We start from the raw sequence: 22,635 nt of genomic DNA, 5'->3' as shown, positions 1-22,635 counted from the left end.
AATTATTTTTAAGTTTTAAAAATTTAGAATTTATAATTTAAAATTTAAAAGTCTTTTTTTATATTATAATAAGTGAAATATAGTACAAAAGAATCAAAATACACTCCAATTTCATAATAATCAAAATTCAATTTCACCTTTTTATGTGAGAATCCTCTTATATTAAATCAACCATGATTACCAATATCAAACTTACATATTTTTTCCTTTTATGCCAAAAATATACAATAAAACCTAGACTTTTATTTCTAAAAATATAGAAGAGTACTAGAATTTGCACACCAATAGAGTGACTCTTGATGATAAAAGTGTTATAATATTAACACTTATGGATAATTATAATTATAAATTATGAATAAGGAAGTGGAAATCGTTACACCCCTTTTTTCTAGATATCAACACTTCCTGTTTAATATATTTTTATTTAATCATCCTCATATATCCTTTCTTATTTTTGAAAAATTAAAATATTATTATTAATTATCGTTATATTTATATATCCTTTCTTATTCCTTTTATTTGTAAGATTGTTTGTATTGTGTTTCTCATTTTACATAAAAACCAAAAAAAATTGGGATTATTGTTTAACAAATAGATTATCTTCATATATTGAGTATAGTTTTAAAATTGAATTAAAATAGTAATCACAATAGGACTTTCAATCCTTTTTCATTTAAATAATATTCTATAAATAGTACGATATGAAATGAAATATATGCAAGAAACTATTATCACGCGTAATAAATAATCATGAATTTAATATAATGATAGTGAGAGACTGAGAGATATAAATTTACGTCATATTAATAAAATTGAAAGGATAGTTCCTTCCTTTAAATCAAAATCAATATCAATAATTAAATATTCAATCATATTAGATATATATTAAAATTAATCATCAAAATTAGTTACTAATATAAAATATATTATATTAAAATATAAATATATATTAAAAATAAATTAAACAATATATATTTATATATAAATATATTATTAATGACTAATTTTATGTATAAATAGTATTTTTGTTAAACATTTTTTGTTTTACATAATACTTATTTTATATGAATAATAAAATTTACTCTTAATGTTTTTCAATTTTGTTTCAATTTATTTCTATTCATTGTAACAGATTATATTAATATATACATAACTATAATTAAAAATTAAAAGATAAATTTATTATCATTTATTTATGTATAAATATATATTATTTAACTTATTTTTAATGTGTATTTGATAAGAGTGAGTAATTTAGAAGCTAATTTTTTGTGTATATCATTAGAGATATAATAATTTATATATATATCTTTTTCAGTCAACCTAAATTTTTAAGAAAAGTAATTTTATGATATGATATCAGAGTTTTTATGACTAAAAAGTCTAAAGTTCGATTTATATTGAATTTAGAAGGAAAAAATAGCATAAGATAAATAAAAAGAGAAAAAATATATAAAAAATTATATAAATTTAAAAAAGACTCTTACTTAAATGAACAATAAATTAAAAATATAACTATTTATATGTTTTTTTTATTAACTTAAATTTTTTGAAAAAATAATTTTATGACATTTACGTATCACGATTGATTATTCAAATGAAATTTATAACCTCCAAACATTTCAATCTTTTCTTTATTGCAAAAGTAATTATGGTAGCAAACTAATTTCTTAGTAAAATATTGTGATATAACTAATATCTCGCGTGATAAGAATAGTACTAATTAAAGTTTTTAAATATTTGTTAATAAATATAAAATATATGGATTAAATTTTTTTTTATTTTTACTTTTAATATGTGTCTTTGCGACACAAAATAACTAAATTTTTTGAAAAATTATTATTTATCTTAAGAATATATTTAATAATATAATTATAAAAATGATTAACAAGCCTTCATTTTAATTTAAAATTTTTATTCTTATTTATAGTATCACTAAAATATATTTTAAAGCAGTTGCAGGATAACACAATATTTTTACACATTTTCTCAGAAATTATTTTTAACATAAGAAAGATATTTTTTATGATCATAAGTTATTGAGGTGTTAATCTCAAATACAACACTATTTGATTTAAAATACAAAAATCAAATTTTCTGATTTTTGTTTTAGAAATATTAAAAAAAATATTTTTTAAACTGAGAACCGAATTTTTCAATTTCTATTTTAATTTTTTTTAAATATTTTAAGCTGAAATCCAACATTTCAATTTCTGTTTTTTAAAAAAATAAAAAATTTGAAAATTTAAATTAGACTCTAATTTTTGTTTCAAAAACTTTAAAACTTGGAATCAAACTCTAAATGAGACATATAAATAGATTAGATTTTACATTAAATAGAAAAATTGGATTTGATACATTTTTTTACGAATGATTAGAAAAATAAAACATATAAATAGCGAGATTTTACACTAAATAGATTTCTTTGAAAAAAAATTTTATTAATGAATAAAAATAAATTTTAAAAAAAATCAAAATTTTAGACATTGAATTTTATTCGATTTTTTTGTACTTTTTAAATAGAAAATGAATTATTCTTACAAAACTTTTGGATTATATACATATATTTGTCAAATACAAAAAAAAATTGTCACTTATCAAAATATAGTATTCTTTTTAACTATTTTTGTTGCATTTTACAATATTTTAGGACATTTATTTTCGATTTTTCGTGGGATACTTCAATCCAGTAGGTCAAGATTTATTTCATCGCGAATATGAGCTTTCTTGCCAATGGATTCCTATATGCACAAGACGAAATTCGAACATCTGACACTTATTTAAGTAGATTAGTAAACTAATCACTAGACCAACACAACTTGATTATTTAAGACATTTATATCATTATCAAAAGTTGGAAGTATTTTTGTCAGCATCTTCAAAAATCAAAAGCAATCTTAAGAGCATCTTCAATGGAAAATATTTAGCGTATCACTTTTCATATTTTTAAGAAAGAAATTGAATTTGAATTAAAATCTAGATTGAAGTTTATTCATGAATTAAAACTAATATCAATTTAGAAATACGGTATCAACTTCATAAAAAAATCAATTAAAATTTGTCACTCATATAATTGTGTTGATAAAATAATTTAAAATAGTATAAAATTTTAATTGAATTAATACTAAGCATTACAGAAGCAAATTTTAATTTTGGTTTTAAATTATTATTTATGACATATAATCTTATAAATATTTTTGTAAAATCCAAAATAAAATAAAAATAGAACTAGCATTAAAAGTACTCTAATAGTTTATCCTAATTTATTAATCCAAATAGCACTCAACTCCAAAATTTAGTCCCAAAAATCTCTCTTGTCAAATTGCATTAAATAATAAATATCACGATTATCTCTCAAAATCTCTCTCTTCATTCATAGAACATTAAATTTTAAAAAAGTTTAGAAAACATATGTCTATTAGATCACATGATAAAGTTATAAATTAAAAAAAAAAGGCCTGCTACACATACAAGTAAAAAGGCCGTACAAGTTTTACAAGTTATCAGTCCAAACTTCATTAACACGCGCATTAACTCATTTTGAATGGAGCGTAACTACACGCGCCCCACTCAAACGGTTCCTCTTCGTCTTCTTCTTCTTCTTCTTCTTCTCTTCTTCTTCTTCTTCGTCTTCGTCTTCTTCTTCTTCCTCTTTCTCTTTCTCTTCCTCTTCCTCTTCCTCTTCCTCTTCCTCTTCCTCTTCTTCTTCTTCGTTTTTTTTTTATTTTCATGGTTTCTGAAATTCTTCTTCTTCTTCTTGCTGCACGTTCTTCTTCCTCTTACTCTTCTTCTTCTCTTTTTCTTTCGTTTCTGCACGTTCTTCTTCCTCGTTTTCCTCCTCCTCTTCTTCTTCTTCTTCATTTACGTCTTTTCTCTCTGTTTTCTCTTTTTTTCGATTTTTTTCATGGTAAAATCGTTTTTGAAGAAGAAGAAGCAGCAGAAGATGAGGAGGAGAAAGAGAAAGAGTTCTGAATTATGCATAAGATGTACTTCAACGAATTTTGGGTGTATTTTCTTAAATCCTTTGGGTGTATTTTCTGTAACCCTTTGGGTGTATTCCTATAATCGTTTGGGTGAATTCTTGTAACCATTTGGGTGTATTTTCTGTAATCCTTTGGGTGTATTTCTGTAATCATTTGGGTGTATTTGAGTGATATCTGAATTCTGACTGATATCTATGGGTGTATCTAACTCATATCTATGGGTGTATCTTACTGATATCTATGGGTGTATTTTTCATTTCAGAAAAAATGGCAAGCATTATAGAAATACACCCAAACGATTACATAAAATACACCCAAGAGATTACAGAAATACACCCAAATGATTACATAAAATACACCCAAGAGATTACAGAAATACACCCAAATGATTACATAAAATACACCCAAGAGATTACAGAAATACACCCAAATGATTACATAAAATACACCCAAGAGATTACAGAAATACACCCAAACGGTTACAGGAATTCACCCAAACGATTATAGAAATGCACCCAAAATATTACAGAAAATACACCCAAAGGATTTAAGAAATACACCCAAAATCATGCATAATTCAGAACTCTTTCTCTTTCTCCTCCTCATCTTCTGCTACTTCTTCTTCTTCAAAAACGATTTCAGAACTTGATATCAAAAAACAATAGAAATCGAGAATAACGAAAAAAAAAACAGAGAGAAAAGCACGTAAATGAAGAAGGAGAAAGAGAAGGCAAGAAAAAAAAGAAAAGAAGAAGAAGAAGAGGAAAAGGAAGAAAAACGTGCAGCAAGAAGAAGAAGAAGATGCAATGAAAACGTGCCGTAACAGTATGTGGAGGAACTAACGTCAACGACGAAGAACAAACCAGTGAGAAAGGAGGAGAAAAGAACGATCGAAAAAGAAGGAGAAGAAGAAGGGATGTAGCGCGTGTAAGGGATGTAGCACTTGCAGCGAATTTTGGGGGTTAGAGTTTAATTGACTTGTAATACTTACAAGCTCTAATCGCTTGTACGCAGAGTTTTTCTCTAAAAAAAATATTAATAAAAATGGTGTAAAATAAAAATTCTTAATGCATTTGTAATGCATTTATTAAAGTAAAGTATTTAAAATTTTCTATTACTAACAACCTTAATTTTTGTCCTTATGATGTAGGTTAGCTAAACCCATTTTTAAATCACATCCAAATCGCACCAACTTTTTCCATAAAAAATGATACCTTACAAAATATCTTAAAAATACTAGGTAGCCAATATTTTACTTAACTAAATTCAATTAAATTAGATAATATAGTATCTTTATATTTGACAAAGTGCTTGATAAACTGATAAATACACTCAATGATTCTCTGTCAGTGAACTTCACACCATATTGTTTGCTTCTTTTGATTTTTCCAGAGCAATGCAGTAAGACAAGAAAACTCTCTTCCTCACTTGCCATTGTGTGATAATAATCTCTTCAGCAGTTTGAATCTCACTCATATATATATATAATTCTTCTCCTCATAAACCGTGGCAGCCAACAAGGGTTTATGCATTTACAAAACTCTTCATAAACTGTGGCAGGTTAAAGGGTTTTATGGTCATATTTCTGCCTTCCTAAATCGTGGTTATCTACCACGGTTTATGTTCATTCTTATTCACTCATAAACCGTATCAGTCTACATAATAATGAAACAGGACATGCACGTAAGGAAATTGCAATTGTTGCAATTCAATAAAGGTTTCTCTCCTTTATTTTATTCAAGTACATTGCCCAAATTTTAATGTATTTTGATTCTGATAAGTTTTGCATAATTCAAAACTCTTCCTCTTTATCCTCCTCATCTTCTGCTACTTCTTCTTTTTCTTCTTTTTCATCATCATATTTTTTTCTTATTCATCTTTTTCTTCTTGTTTTACCTTCTCAAATTTTTTTCTTCTTTTACTCTCTTAACAAGAATAAATACAAAAAAATAAAATAAAGAAGAAAAAATACATAATGCTTTAAATTACTGGGAAGAGGATGAACCTACATTCAACTAAAAGAAAGAAATAAATAAGAAAAAAAAGAAAAAAATAGCATTTAAAAAGACATTTTTTTACTTTTGTAGCAAAGTTTTGGTGTAAAAGCTAAGAAATTTATGTGTATTTGTTAAAAAATTTCAGTATATTTTTATTCTGATAAGTTTTACGTAATTCAGAACTCTTCATCTTCCTCCTCATATATTGCTGCTTCTTCTTCATCTTCTTCTTCTTATTTCATTTTCTAATAATTTTTCTTGTTTCACTCTCTTAAGAGAAATAAAAAAATCAATACTGCAAAATTACTAGAAAAAAATGAGGAAAAGAAAAAAAATGCGACAATAACAACAACAATAAAAGAAAAACGATGGAGAGAAAATACGCAAAGAAGAAAAAAGAACGCAACGAAGAAAAATAAAGAATGCGAAGAAGAAGGGAGAACATGAAAAAGAAAAAGAAAAAGTAACACGAAGACAAAGAAGAATATGTTTGCATTAGTGAAGTGCATGCGTGTACAAACTGCGTATAATGAAAATAGTTTTTGTTAAATTTAGACCAAAAAAGAATATGTTTGCATTAATGAAGTGCGTGCGTGTACACACTGCATATAATAAAAATAGTTTTTGTTAAATTTAGACCAACTTAATTAGATTTAATTGTCAAAAAGACTCAAATGTGTAGCAAAATTAAAACAAAAAATAAGGACAAAGTGTTTCAAATCAAATTCAATTTAAATGGTTGTCTTCTTTCTTGGATCAAATATTTTTTTTATAAAACTTGATATCTTTTTTTTAATATTAAAATTGTTTTTCTTTTTCATAAACTAGCTATTGCACTATTTATTAGTTGTTACTGCTGAAATTGAATTAGAAATACTTTCTTTCTTTATGTTGATAATAAGCAGTTGTCCAATCACTCATGAACCTGATTCTTAAAGCGTGTCACTTACTGTTTTGATAGTGCAATATTTTTTCAAATTTAGCTTGATATTATCTTTAGTGATATTCTCATTAATATTGCTGTTTTGCATAATTCTAACTTGCTTAATTAATTATTATTGATTGATTTCTAATTTTTTTTACATCGTGGTTCACTTTTTAATTTTGTTATGGAACTAAAATTGGTGTAAAACGGAGATATGAGGTACATAAATATTATACACGAGTGTAGTATTAAGAGAATTGAAATTGGACAGTCCAAGTTTAAGGTAGGTAATAATCAGACAGTTCGATTAGAGGGACACAAATTGAAGCGTCCAATTTGAATTTCCAGGCCACATGTCAAGCATGCATTCTTCTCCAGCAGCAGTGTCTCTCCATAGAAACATGCCCCCTTCAATCCCCGTTCTCCTTCGAAAGTCACTATCTGCAACTCACAATATCCCATTTTTTCTCTTTTTCTTTATCTTCACTATCATAATTTCTTCTTCTTTTACTGTAAAAAAAAAATTATAATGCCAAAAAAACAAAAATATAAAAATATTGATCGTCCTGAATTGCATATTATCAATATATTTAAAAATTGGTTAAAATTATATATATTTAGATTTAGTTAGTTGTAATCAATAATAATGTTTGAATTAGATTAATATGATTGGTTAGTAAAAAATATATGTTTAGAATCTTCTTGTCATAATTTTGAAGATTATATGTTTAGTTACGTTATGTATAATTATTTGTAATAATTTTGGGAATTATGGTTAATAATTAGGTTTTGTATAATATGTGATATATATTATTTGTCTACGGTAATAATTAGTTATTCATTGTTAGATATTTAAATTGATACAAATATATTATTCTAGTTGAGGATTTAATAAATGAAATATTATTAGTTAAATAAAAATTGGATTTATTTAGTTATTAGTTGTTATTAATAGTTAGGTAGTAATTATAATTATTGGTGATCTAGGAATTATTATTATCCATTGAACTATGAATATATAAATAAATAATTATGTAACAAAAGTCTGATGAAAATTTTACGTAACAGTATGTTGGAATTAAATTAAATAATTAGTATTATTAATAATTATTAATATTCTGGATGTAAATAGTTGAACTAGCATTATTATAATAAATTAATTAGTTGTATTTATATGAGCATGCATGTTAGTTACTAAATTAGCATTAGTCTAATAAATTAGTTATTATTATTAGAGAATTATAAACTTTTATTATTGAATTAGTAATTACTATTAATTTATTAATAGTTTGTTATGTTTTTATAGAGTTTATGAAATTTGACATGTAACTACCTACTGCTTTTAGATAGATACAATCATGTCGTGGAGGAGTACTTAGGGTTCACTGATTTTTATCATATTTCTCAAATTGAAATAGTTCAATGCTAGAAATACTAGTAAATGTTCTTGTCGAGAGGTGGCATCCAGACACACACACATTTCACCTTCTTATTGGTGAGTGTGCTGTGACACTAGAAGATGTGGCTTTGATTCTCGGTCTTCCGACAAACAGTATGTCAGTGACAGGAGTGACTATGAGCAGTTAGAAAGTCTTAGAAGCTGAGTGTTTGCACCATTTTGGAGTTACACCGAGAAAGTTAGACTGTAGAGGAAGTTTTATAAAATTGGTATGGCTTCGGGATTTAAAGGAGCGTTTACAGTGCGTTGATGAAGACAGTATTCAGAGGTATGTGAAGTGTCACATTATGTTGTTATTTGATACGATCTTGTTTGGAGACAAGTTTGGGGCAGCTGTGCACTGGAAGTTTCTGCCTTTGCTTCGTGACTTTGGCAGTATCGGCCAGTATAGTTGGGGATCGGCATATTCCACTCCACTTGGCATCTCACGTACTTCAAAGACCTCATTCTGCCTGTCGAAGCAATTAACCTGGATGCTTCCTAATGCAAGTTGATTTGCATGCAATTTGGAGGTCACAATCTCAAAAAAAACATGTCCAGCATTAATCCGAGCCTCCACCTCGGATTGTTTTTGGGTGGATAACTCATTAAACCTGTAGAATGTTGCTTTAACAAGTGTAGTGATAGAGAGATTACGTGCACCCTTCAAGACTGAGTTGATGCATTCCACTAGGTTCGTGGTCATGTGACCCCATCGATAACCACCGTCGAATGCCAATGCATACTGTTTGCGGGGGATACGAATTAACTAGTTAGTATAAGCCTCACCCCGTTCTCATAAACGCTGGTAACGCAACTCGTACTCGTAGACTGTCCTCGAAAATCCTGCGCAATAAGAAAAAACAGAGAAAAAAATAGATGAGAAACACTGTATGAAGATAACTTTGTTAATTATGAACTTTGAATTACTAGATGTTACCTATATTGATGACAAGTTTTTGCAGGTATGGTGCCTTAAACTTTCTCAAAAAATTCGACTCTATATGCCTGATGCAAAACATGTGGAAGGCTCTAGGAGGCGACCAAGCTCCGTTACTGCGGGCCACAGCTGCATTGATGGATTCGTGTCGGTCAGAGATCAGTCCCGCACCATCTCGAGTCACCACATGCTGTCCCAAATTACTAAGAAAAATGTGTCATGCATCAGAAGTCTCTCCCTCCACAATAGCAAATGCAATTAGAACGATATTGTTGTTACCATCCTGTGAAACTGCAACCAACAGACAACACTTATACTTTTCGTACAAGTGAGTCCCATCTACCTGGACAACGGGTTTACAATGTCTGAATGCTCTAATACATGGGTAATAACTCCAGAAGACTCAATGCAACACCCGGATATTAGTAACCAAGTCATCGCCTTGATATGCAGGCATAGTCTCAAAATGGATGACTGTTGATGACTCCTTATGACACATGGCCTCAAACCATATGGGCAACGCTTCGTACGATGCTTTCCAAACCCCACAAATTTTTCACTGACTTTTGCTTAGCCAACCATGCTTTCCAATAGCTGATGGTGTAATTGAACTTTGACTGCACTTCCACAATAACTGATTTCACGTTTATCGAAGGGTCAGCCTCAACCAACGGCTTTATCACTTCTGCAATCGTGTTCGAATCCAGCTTTGAATGATCCTGAAAAATGGTTGCTCGGGTACAAGTGTGACTACCATTATACCTCCTTATAACCCAACAGTACTTTCTACTAATCATGCTAACCCTGATAAGCCAATCACAACCTGATCCATATTGCGTACACTTGGCATAAAAGGTCAGCGGCTCCGACTCATACACCCTGTAGTCTACACCTCTTCGGATAGTATAATTTTTCATCGCCATAATAACAGCTTCCCTGGAACTGAATTCTATTCCCACAGCAAATTTACTATCGGCGACAATAGGAATTTCTACCATGACGACAGTCGTACCATAAATATTTAATAAATGAAATTAAAAGTAAAATCTATCTAACATAAATAACTATTCATATGTCAAAGCAATATCTACCGTATTAATTTATAGTTTAATATCAATATAAAAAATCAATACTCACTACAATTATATTAATATAAATAAATTTTACATCAAGTAATTATCTCAATTTTATATCACGTACCTGCATTCACATATTCAGAAAACTCTGGAGCATGCATGGCTTCCAAATCCAAAGCTCGCATGAAAGATGGCTTCTCAAACGGATGGTCGTTTACCAATGCATTTGCCACGTCTGCCACATTTGCCTCTATAGTGCTGTCACCTTGAACAAACTTCGTAATTGCTTTCAAACTCTTCTTCACTGTCACTATTGTAATCTTCCCATTCGATATTTTGGTCGGCCTCAGATTGCTCAAACTCAATATACAACTCAACGTCATCTGAACGCGACTTTCAATATACACTGAAAACATCTCTTGCATGCTCGCCTCATCAGTTATATATTTGGTTTGAAATTGAACGAATCTGCCAAATACCGGTACAGGACACCTGTATAAAATGCATGATATTTTTCTTGACACCTCAGAATCTATCTTCTCACAAATCACACATTTTAGTTCCTCAAATGAGATTGTGAATGGAATAACAATATCTAATAGATTTTCACAGACAAATTTCACTCCTTCAGATATTTGTAACAAAATTTGACTAAAATAATATATTTTTAACAAGACTCTATTATCCATATTTCTCACTCACATAAATATAAACTCCACTCTCAATTTTTTCCTACTCAACCGAAACAATGGAGATACAGCTGAGAGAAGAAGAAGAACAGCTCGAAAGAAAAGACGAGATTTAGAAACTCGTAAGGCACACACATATATATATACACTTATAAACATAAGAAATCGTACCACCCGATTTCTATTTGTCCGTTGAGATAATATGTATTATACTGAAATCAGACGGATCGATTTGCATTTCTCGAAATAAAAAAAAAATTAATCCTACTGAAATCAGACGGTCCGATTACAATGTCCAAAATTCAAAATTTTCTCTCCACACACATTGGACCATCCGATTTGTGACCCCAAAATTTTATAGCAAAAAAATTGAACGGTCCGATTTCTCTCTTATAGAGTTCAAATAAAGCTGCCCCACTTTCTTGTATTGCACCCCCATCCATAACCAAGCATATCACACACACGGTTAGGGGTGTTCATGGATCGGATCTTATCTGCATATCCGCGGTGTTTATCCGAATCCGATTCAAAAATTGCGGATATGGATCCGATCCGCAAGGCTTTCGAATCAGATCGAATTAGATCCGCACACTTATCGGATCGGATTGCGAATTTTATGTTGGTATTCGCATATCCGATCCGCATATCCGCGTATCCGCAAAATAAAGAAATAAATAAGTAAATATTCTTTTTATGTTTTATTTCAACTAATAATTATCATATGTTATATTATTTTAATTTATTATTTAAGAAAAGTATGTTTAATATTATTTTAAGAATAAACATATTTAAAAGTATAGAAAAAATGAATTTTATTGATATTTTTTAATAAAAATAAGCTTTTAAAAAAATTTTGTGTTTTGCGGATATATCCGATATCCAATTCGATCTGCACATTTGCGGATCGGATCGGATCGGATCTAACTTTAAAAACTGCGAATATTAGATCCGATTCAATCCGATGATTTTAATGCGGATCGGATCGAAATTTTGGTCATATCTAATCCGATCCAATCCGCGAACACCCCTACACACGGTTTCAATATAAAAAAATGAGCTCATTGTAGTTAGTTATAATAAAAAATAATCAATTATATTTATCATGATAAGGTACTGAAAAACCAAATCTTAACTTAAAAGGCCTATAATGATAATTCGATCCACCTACTAGTTATTTTTTAACTAAAAGAAAAAATTTATTATTAAATATTTTTAAACGCCATTGTTTCATTCTTTTTCTCCTGGCTCTTTTTCGGTATTTTTTCCCCCTAAAAAAAAATGCTAAAATATCATGCATAAGAAAATCACACATAAATTTTTTACACAAAATGCATAAAGTTTTTAAGATAAACACAATTTAAGAAAAACATAAAAAAATTACAAAATATACAAACTTTTAAGATAAGTATAGCTTTTTAAAGAAAAATATACCAAGAAATTTATTATTACTGTTGTTGTTAGTGATGGTTGTTGTATAAGAAACATTGTTCTAGGGTTGATAAAAGGGGAAAAAATTATGGAGATAAAACTACAACATTTATGTTTTTATAATGTTACCATCATCAAATGTGCAACCTACATTAAAAATTTATAATTATAATTGTGTTATTTAATTAAAATTTTTATTTTTTTTGTGCTGATCAAGTAATATATAAAATCTACATAACTCAAAATAATTTATGTATTATGATGCAACTAAAATTTTTTAACAAAAATTTATGATTTTTCTTTTTTGTTATTCAACTAAAAAATTAGTGACTTTAAAATAATTTATGTGTTATGTAACTAAAATTTTTTGTGTTTTTTAACAGAAAATTATGTGTTTTTCTTCTTTGTTATTCAACTAAAAACTTGCATACTAACAATTTTTTATATTATGCAACTAAAATTATATATTTTAAAAAAATATATATATTTTTTTTCTCATACTCCTCATTTTTTTCATCGTTGTCATCTTTTCTTTGTCTTATTATTTCACATCCTTAAAAAAAACAAAAACAAAAAGAAGAAAAGAAAAAAAATTCAAACAAATAAAAAGAAGAAATAAAAAAAATAAAATAGATATATCAGAAAGAGAATGAAAAAGAAAAAATAAAATTAAAAAATACAGCAATAATAGAAGAAGAAATACACAGCTGATAATTTTTGTTGAATTTTAGTCAATTTAATTAGATTTAGTTGTCAAAAACACTTATACACGCAATATCACTGAGTCCAAAATCAAATTCTAAATGCTACTATATTAATATCTTCTTTAAATTATTATTGTGAGTAAATATCATAGTTGTTAAAAGTTAAAACCAAATTGGTGAATGAATCGATTAAGCTACTGATTCACTAATTTATTAGTTCAACCGATAATAAGTCACCGGTTAAATTAGTAAAATCGGTCTTATGTAAATAAAAATATAAAATAATAAAAAAATTTAATTAATATTAATAGTTATGAATGATAAAAAAACTAATTAATTTAAATATAAATAAATATAAAATTAAAATAATATTAATAAAATTATTGTATATTTTTACTATATAATTAATAATTAACATATAAAACAATAAAAAATATCATAGTTTAATGACAAAAGAAATATGTAATAACAAAAAAAAGTCCAAATTCAAATCACATTTTCAATCATTTTGGAATATTTTAGTATTATAATTTGTTCGTTAAAGATTAACTCTAATTAAATAATTCCATAAATATCATTTTCCTTTCTTCCTTTTTTTTCTCCTTCGTCTTCCTTTCATAAAAAATTGAGTAAACACTTAATTCGATCTTTGTCCATTTTCACGAAGGACGAAGTGATTTCTGTAAAAAAAAAAAGGACACTTCGACCCTCAACCTTTTTATTTTGGGACAATATGATCCATCTGTTAAAAAAATCATTTAAATAATAATAAAAATTAGTTTTGTAGAAGTTTTATTTGTATTTTGTGGGAGTTTTAAACCTCTACAAACTATTAATAAGTTTGTTTTTGAAAAATTTCTTTACCAATGGTGGTTAAGTGAAGAAAAACTATCAATGAAAATGATGCCACAAAAAATAGTAATTGTAGTACAAATACTTTTTAAAAGAAAAAAATAACATCGAATAAGAAATGAAAAAAGAAAATTTTAATGTTGATAATATTGGTATTAGTGATGATGACAGTAGAGGAGATAATGATAATGATAAATCAATAAAAATAATAGAAGTAAGAGCCATAATAATGAGAATGAAGAAGGTAGTGGTAGTAATTAGTTATATTATTGAAAACAATTTTGTAAAGATTTAAAACCTCCACAAAATACAAATAAAACCCCACAAAACTAATTTTTATTATTATTTAAATAATTTTTTTAACAGAGGGATTATATTATCCCAAAATAAAAAGGTTGAAAGTCGAAGTGTCCCTTTTTGTTGGACAGGGATCGCTTTGTCTTTTGTGAAAATGGACAAGGATCGGATTGAGTGTTTACTCTAAAAAATTTTCACTTTTATCGCTATTATTATAATTATTTATGTTATTCAAAGAATCTTAAAATTAGATTTGAACAAAAAATCCTGATCCCAAATAACAATTCCAACACTATATTTTATACTGCAAGTTTTTTTCAAATACAGGGTGAGGGAAGAGCAGATAGAAGATCAATTCTGCAACTCAGAGTTCATCGTTTAATTCCGACGACAGAGGCACTTTTAAAGGAGGAGATGACAATTGCGAAGCGACAACAACATTGAGGAGCACCGGATTTCAACAACGGAACGAGTTTCTGGCCATGAAGTGGTGGTTGATGTGTTGCCATCAGGTAATGTGATCGATCTCTAAGAGATAGCGACGCACATGGTAGAGGTGAGGTTCCACAACTAGTGAGCGCACGAGTACAGTTGCCGGAAGAAGTTCTTACAACAGAGCTTCTCAAGGTTGGGTTTCAAAATCTCAGCGTTTCAGAGATTCGGGAGATGCCATATCAGGATCTTGAAGACGAGATCCCGTGGTGGATCGTCAATACCTTCAATATCTCGCACAGGATCCTTTTCACAAGTGTGCGTCAGCCGTGTAATAACACGTTTTTTAAAGGTTTCGAAATAGAGAGTCATTCAAATTGATTAAATTGTATTATTTTTAATAAAATTAGATAAAATAAATTGATTTAGCAAAAAAATCAGTGAATTATAATTTAAATTCATCTAAATTAATATTTTTTATAAAAAATATTTTAATATTTTTAATTCTAATTTTTTTTGTGTGTGTGTGTAAAATAGGAATATTTTAGTCATTTTCTGTTAAAAAGAGTATTAATTAAGATTGGTTTAAAGTTTAATTTACCAATTTTTTAGTAAAATCAATTTGTCTGATTTAATTTTGACAAAAATAGCACAATTTAATTGATTATATGTATTGAATTTTAATTATTAAAAAATATTTTAAAAATAACGTTTTAAGTGTCTTTATACGAGTGATTTCCTTAAAAATCTCTAAATATTGGACATAATGTGTGAACTAATTTCTAAATTTGCATTGTAAAAGAGATATAAAAAAGATAAAAAGTTAAGTGCCGTCAAGGTCAACAGTGCTCTGTTAGGGTTTTACTCTTAACAGAGTTTTTATGCCGTCAAGGTCAACTTTTCAAAAATTTTCTCACGTCAATCATAAAAGAATCTCTACCACATCAACAATTTAATACATTCTACAAGTCTACGTTCTTCTACCACACAGGAGCATGGAGGATAGGAGGCGAAACAGCCAAGAAAGGTTACCTGAGAATGAAGATGATGGTGAGGGTTTGATACAATTGGAGGAAGAAGATATAAGGAGAGGAATTTCAAACTGTATTAACAGTCTAATTGGCAAACTGTTCACTCATAAATAATTCTCTACAGGGACAATGGAGGGAGCGCTACGAGCAATATGGGGGCATTCTGACGGTTTTAGAGTTACATAGATAGGACACAACCAATTTCACTTATTCTTCGATAGAGAATGAATGGGATGCGATGAGAATAGAGAAGGGTTCACCATGGTTATTCAAGGATTACGCGCTTTATGTCCAACGGTGAAAGGAGGGGGCGAAAGTTGATGAACAAAGAATTAGTATCATCCCAATATAGGCCCAATTTTAGGGCGTTCCTGAAGCCTTTAAAATCTTAGAAGTGGCTCATAAATTGGGAGGAGGATTGGGTAAAGTGATAGATGCAGGTTTTTTTTGATGTTAAAGGGCAAGAAACCAAAATAATCAAGGCCAAAGTTGAAATAAGAGGAGAGCAAACTATCAGAGACAGCCTCAGCGTGATTGGTCCAGATAAAAACAAAGTAGAGGTGGTTGTCCGATGTGAGAGATTAGGCACAATCTGTACATATTGTGTACAAATAGGCCATGACCATAAATTGTGCCCCAAGTTCATGGAAGATGCTAAGAAGGAAAGAATTAATGAAGATAAAATAGGAGAATGGGTGAGAGCCGATCAAGTTGAAAAAAGAGTGGAATTGCAAGACAAGGGCAACACTGAGAAACAAACAAGGCCCTAAGCCAACCAATCAGTGAGACATAAGAAACCAATGCCAAATTGCCTCATAGAGGGTTTTGCTAACCTCAGCTTCAAGAAGTCGTTGAGGGGAGCAGCAGGAAATCGAGTACACATCAATATTGGATGCAATGAAGAAAATGAGCTAGCTAGAGGTCAAGAAAATGCGACACAATTCAGTCTAATGCAACTTGGGATGCAGGATGCGAATATCTCCTTAAATGTCTCTGACTCTAGTGGAGCCCTAATGGAGAACCAAAGGGATAATGTGCCTCCAAGTCATTATGGCAGTCAGTTTAAGTGGCTAAAATATTCAGCTAGGAAGAATACTGAAGGTGCTGAATCAGTGAGTGGAGTTAAAAGAAGAGCAGAAGAAACAGCAGAGAGGTTATATATGGAAGTGGAGAGGGTGGAGGGTGCCAGCCGTTCAATGGCACCCCCAGCGCCATGAAGATCCTTTCATGGAACTGTCGGGGTTTGGAGAGACCCCTGATAGTCCATAATCTTAAAGGGATGTGTCAATCCTACTCCCCCGAGTTGGTTTTTCTAAGTGAAACTAAAAACCAAACTCGACTTGTTGAATAGAAACTCAGATCATGTGGATTCACCAATTTTACTATTGTTGATTCAAGTGGTCTATCGGGAGGTATAGCTCTGGCATGGAAGGACTTTATTGAGGTAAGGATAATTGCTCAAAACTCTTTTTCTGTGATTGCCACAATTAAAGATGAGAATAAGCGTATGGTGTGGGGACTGGTTGGAGTATATTTAAGTACTAATGAACAAATTAAAGTGGGACAATTTGAGGCATTATCTGTACAGCATAAAAAATTTTAAGAAAATATTGTTATAATGGGTGATTTCAATGCAATAAAAAATAATGAAGAAAAAGAGGGAGGGATTAGAAGATCAGCAACTTCCATTGAAAATTTCAACAGATTTATCAATGACAATCAATTGGTTGTTTTGGGAATGATCGGTCAACTCTTTACATGGTCAAATAGGAAGACTCGGGGTGAATTGATACAGGAGAGACTTGACAGAGTCATGGTAGGTGTGGCTTGGAGGGAAGGATATGAAGCGGCTGTTGTTAGGAGATTATCTGAAAAGGGATCGGATCATGCTCCATTGCTACTAGATGCTACCCTTCCAAGATGCTCATAAAAAAGGCGCTTTAAATTCCAAGAGAGGTGGTGTGAGATAGAGAAAGTGAAGAAGATTATAGAGGATGCTTGGTCTAATACTTTCCAAGGCTCACCAATGTTTATTTTGGCCCAAAAATTGAAGCTCTATCATCACCGACTAGTCGATTGGCAGAAACATAACCGAACAAACTCAAGAAAAACAATTGAGGATTTGACTCAGCAGTTGGATCAGCTCAGGGAGAATGGAGTTTTCGGGGGTGAAGTGCTAGTGGAGTTGGAAAACAAATTAAAAAAAGAGTGGATAAAGGAGGAAAGTTATTGGCGAGTGAACACGATGTAAGTGGCTAAAAGAAGGTGACAAAAATACTCGATTCTTCCACAAAAAATTCCATGCCAGAAACCGGAAAAATAAAATTGGGGGGCTGGTTGGAAATAACGAAGACATTGCATCCGACCTCAAAGGTATTTCAATGGTGGCTGAAAATTATTTCAGAGTTATTTTTCGCTACTAATTGTGTTGATCCTAGAGAGTTTTTTAATAATTTTCGCCCTACGGTGACAGCTTTCATGAATCGTAGACTTCTGAGACCAGTATCAATGGAGGAAACGAAGAGAGCCTCTTTTAGTGTTTGCTCACAGAGTGCTCCAGGTGATGATGGATTCACTGGTAAATTTTTTCAATTCTACTGGAACGTGGTATGCAAAGATGTATAGAGAGCAGTGGCGAGCTTTTTTGGTAGAGGGAGAATCTTAAAGGGTTTCAACCATACGCAAATATGTTTGATCCCAAGATTTCAGATGCTCAATATATGACACAGGTCAGACCTATTAGTCTATCCTCAGTATTTTATAAGATTATTTCAAAGATTCTGGTGCATCGACTGTAATATTTTATGAATGATCTTATTAGCCTTAATCAGAGTGCTTTCCTAAAGGGTAGACTAATTTTTGATAATATTCTTGTGACTCATGGAAGTTTCTATGGTTTATAATGGAGAAAATGGGCTTTGATGCTAGATGGATATCTTGGATTCAAGAACTTGTTACTATTGTTTCTTACTCTATACTTGTGGAAGGAGAACCTTATGGCTTCTTTAAGCCAACAAGGGGAATCCGTCAAGAAAATCCCTTGTCACCATACCTTTTTCTCTTTTGTGCAGAAGGACTTTCCTATCTGCTACACAGGGCAGAGCAAAACAGGCTCATACAAGGCTTTAGATTCATAGAAGAAGTCCAGCAGTTAGCCACCTTCTTTTTGCGGATGACTCAATACTATTTTGTAAAGCAACAGAGGAGGCATGCAATAATATCCTAACTCTACTCTATGACTACGAAACAATCAGCGGACAAAAGGTTAATTTAAATAAATCTGCAATTTTCTTCAGCCAGAACACTCCTAATACTCTGAGACAGCATTTGGCAGAGGTGATTAACATCGAACATATAGGAGCTCAGGATAAATACCTTGGTCTACCATCAGTGATACAAAGATCCAAGAAAGCCACTTTGGTGCAGTTATAGACAAGATCCGCCAAAAAGCCCAAACATGGAAGAGGCAGCTATTATCAGCTGGGGGACGACATGTCCTAATAAAGGCAGTTGGCAAAGCTATTCCTGTGTACACCCTTTCCTGTTTTCGACTACCGGATTCACTCATAGATGATATCCACAGGTTATTATCACAATTTTGGTGGGATCAGCGTGGTTCAGAGAGAAAGATGACCTGGATCAGCTGGGACCATATGACGAGACCAAAAAAGCATGGAGGCTTGGAATTTAAGGACTTAAAGGCTCAGAATATAGCACTGCTAGGCAAACAATTCTAGCATATTACTATTAATCCTAACTCATTGCTAGCTCGCATACTGAAAGGGAGATACTTGATGATTGGATTTTTGACGGTTTAGAATTTCACTAACGAAATCTCGTTGTAAAGTATAGTTTCTAATCCCAACAAAAATCCTCTCATACAAAAGATTGTTTGTCACAAGTAACAAACCCCTAATTTTATAAACCGAAGTATTTAAACCTCGAGTCGTTCTCCCTAGGAATTGTAATGAAGTGTCTTGTTATTGGTTGGGATGTGTTTTGGGGTTTTGGATAAGAAGCATGAAAAGTAAATGGCAATGAAAATAAACTAACAACTATAAAAGGCTCTTGGCAAGGTATGAAAATTAGAAGTCCTATCCTAGTTATCCTTCTCAATTGTGATGAGAATTGTTCATTGCTACCACTTAGTTAACCCTTACTAAATAAAGGAAATTCAAGTGGATGAATTGACTTGAGCCACAAGTTCTAGCCAACTCCCAAGGAAAGACTAGCTTTAGTACACTCCAAACCAATTAGCAATCTCTCCAATTATCAATCAACAAAGGAATTAGATAACTCAAGTGTCACTAATTACTCTACCTAGGCCAAGAGGAACAAGATCTACACTAAAACTAAAAGAGACATTTCAACAAACACATAAAGTGCAATAGAAGTAATCATTATTAAATGCAAGAATTAAAGGAATCTACAACTACAAAAACAAGAGATTAACAATAGAAAAGCAAAGAAGAACAATTATTATGAATTACCTCTTATTGAATTGAAAGAAAATGGAAGGAACAATAGTAGATCTACAACAAAATATAAGAACAAAATAAAGGAAATTACAATAAAAGAATGGAAGAAGAAGGAATGTAACAACAAGGAATTGAGAAGATAGAAGTAGAAGAAGATGAATTAAAATCTTAATCTAAGAACTAAACCTAATCCTAATCCTAATCCTAGAGAGAAGTGAGAGCTTCTCTCTCTAGAAACTACTTCTAAAACTTAACTATGCTAAAACTAAACTAATGGTAACTAGATGCCTCATCCCTCTTCAATCCTTGGCTTAAATAGCATCAGAAATGAGTTGGATTGGGCCCACAAGGCTTGAGAATTCGCTGGCCCACAGATTGCATTAAGTGAACCAGGTGGCACAACGACGCGTGCACGTATAGTGCGCGTACGCGTCCCTATCTGCAGTGCAACTAGGGCAAATCTTATATCGTTGCGAAGCCCCGGATGTTAGCTTTCCAACCCAACTAGAACCGCATCATTTGGACCTCTGTAGCTCAAGTTATGGTCGTTTAAGTGCGAAGAGGTTGGATTGACAGCTTTCCGGTTCTTTCATTTCTTCATGAGTTCTCCAACTTTTCATGCTTTCTTTCTTCATTCCCTTGATCCAATCTTTGCCTCCTAAACCTTAAATCACTTAACAAACATATCAAGGCATCTAATGGAATCAAGGAGAATTAGACTTAGCTATTTTAAGTCCTAAAAAGCATGTTTTCACTCTTAAGCACAATTAAAGGAGAATATACAAAACCATGTTATTTCAATGGATAAATGTGGGTAAAAGGTCATAAAATATCTTAAAATCAATACAAGATAAACCGTCAAAATGGGGTTTGTCAATACTATAGATACTCAAACACATTACAAACTGTAAAAGGTTACCAGCCGTCCTGGGGATGGTAGAGCTTATTAGAGGGGAGAAAGGTGGTGGAAAAAGGTTTGTGTTGGAGCATTGACACAGGAGAGAATATTCGCATATGGCACGACCCTTGACTACCCCCTTATCCCTTTCAACTAAACAGTAACAACAGCCCAAGAACAGGAATTAATATGGTAAAGGATTTACTTACCGAGACGCGAAGATGGAACCAGGATTTGATCACTGAATTGTTTCCTTCAGCAGTCAGAAACCATATTCTCTCCCTCAGCATTAATGCGGATAATAGAGACAAAATCCAGTGGATTGGGAATAAGAGGAAGCAGTACGATTCATCGTCGGGCTATCTTGTTGCTTACAATTTCTTCCATGACCCAGTGGAGCAAATCTCAGCTGTAACGAGGAATCCTGTAATTTGGAAAGCCATTTGGGGGTTAAAAATCCCATCGAAAATACAGGTATTTTTATGGAAAGCTTGCCACAGAAAGTTATCTGTGATGGAACTTCTTCACGATCGATTTTCACAACTTTCTCACTGTGCTCAAGATGTGGAACGGAGCAGGAATCAATTGTGCACTGCTTGCGACACTATGGTCCAGCAAAGGAAATCTGGAGCTCTTTTTTCGTTGTACCGGTGGCTACTCAACAGGATCCTGTCGATTTCGCAACCTGGTGGCTCACGGTGGTGAGATGTAGCCAAGGAAGTGAAACCTCCCTCACAGCCTTTGCATGTATATGCTGGTCCTTATGGAAAGCCCGAAACCTAGAAATTTTTGAAGCTAAGAGAACAACAGCATCAATCATAATGGAAATGGCCCTCCGATTGCAAAGAGAAACTCTTCAGAAAAGATGAAACATTTCAGGTATTTTTATGGAAAGCTTGCCACGGAAAGTTACCTGTGATGGAACTTCTTCACTATCGATTTTCACAACTTTCTCACTGTGCTCAAGATGTGGAACAGAGCAGGAATCAATTGTGCACTGCTTGCGACACTATAGTCCAGCAAAGGAAATCTGGAGCTCTTTTTCTGTTGTACCGATGGCTACTCAACAGGATCCTGTCGATTTCGCAACCTGGTGGCTCACGGCGGTGAGATGCAGCCAAGGAAGTGAAACCTCCCTCACAGCCTTTGCATGTATATGCTAGTCCTTATGGAAAGCCCAAAACCTAGAAATTTTTGAAGCTAAGAAAACAGCAGCGTCAATCATAATGGAAATGGCCCTCCGATTGCAAAGAGAAACTCTTCAGAAAAGATGAAGCGTTTCAACTTTACCTTCCCTTTCTTTAAGTTTAATTTTGTCTTTTAATGATATGTATATATCACTATCTGAGATTCTTGCTTTTGTCCCTCTTTGGACAATGTGTCTCTTTACTTTCTAAAAAAATGCAATTTACCTATCTTCGAAAAAAAATAATTTATGAATTTGCACTCTTCTTCTCCAATTCACAA

Source organism: Arachis duranensis, chromosome 4 (genome assembly GCF_000817695.3).
Source record: "Arachis duranensis cultivar V14167 chromosome 4, aradu.V14167.gnm2.J7QH, whole genome shotgun sequence".
Classification (NCBI taxonomy): domain Eukaryota; kingdom Viridiplantae; phylum Streptophyta; class Magnoliopsida; order Fabales; family Fabaceae; genus Arachis; species Arachis duranensis.
This window is presented reverse-complemented; position numbering follows the sequence as displayed.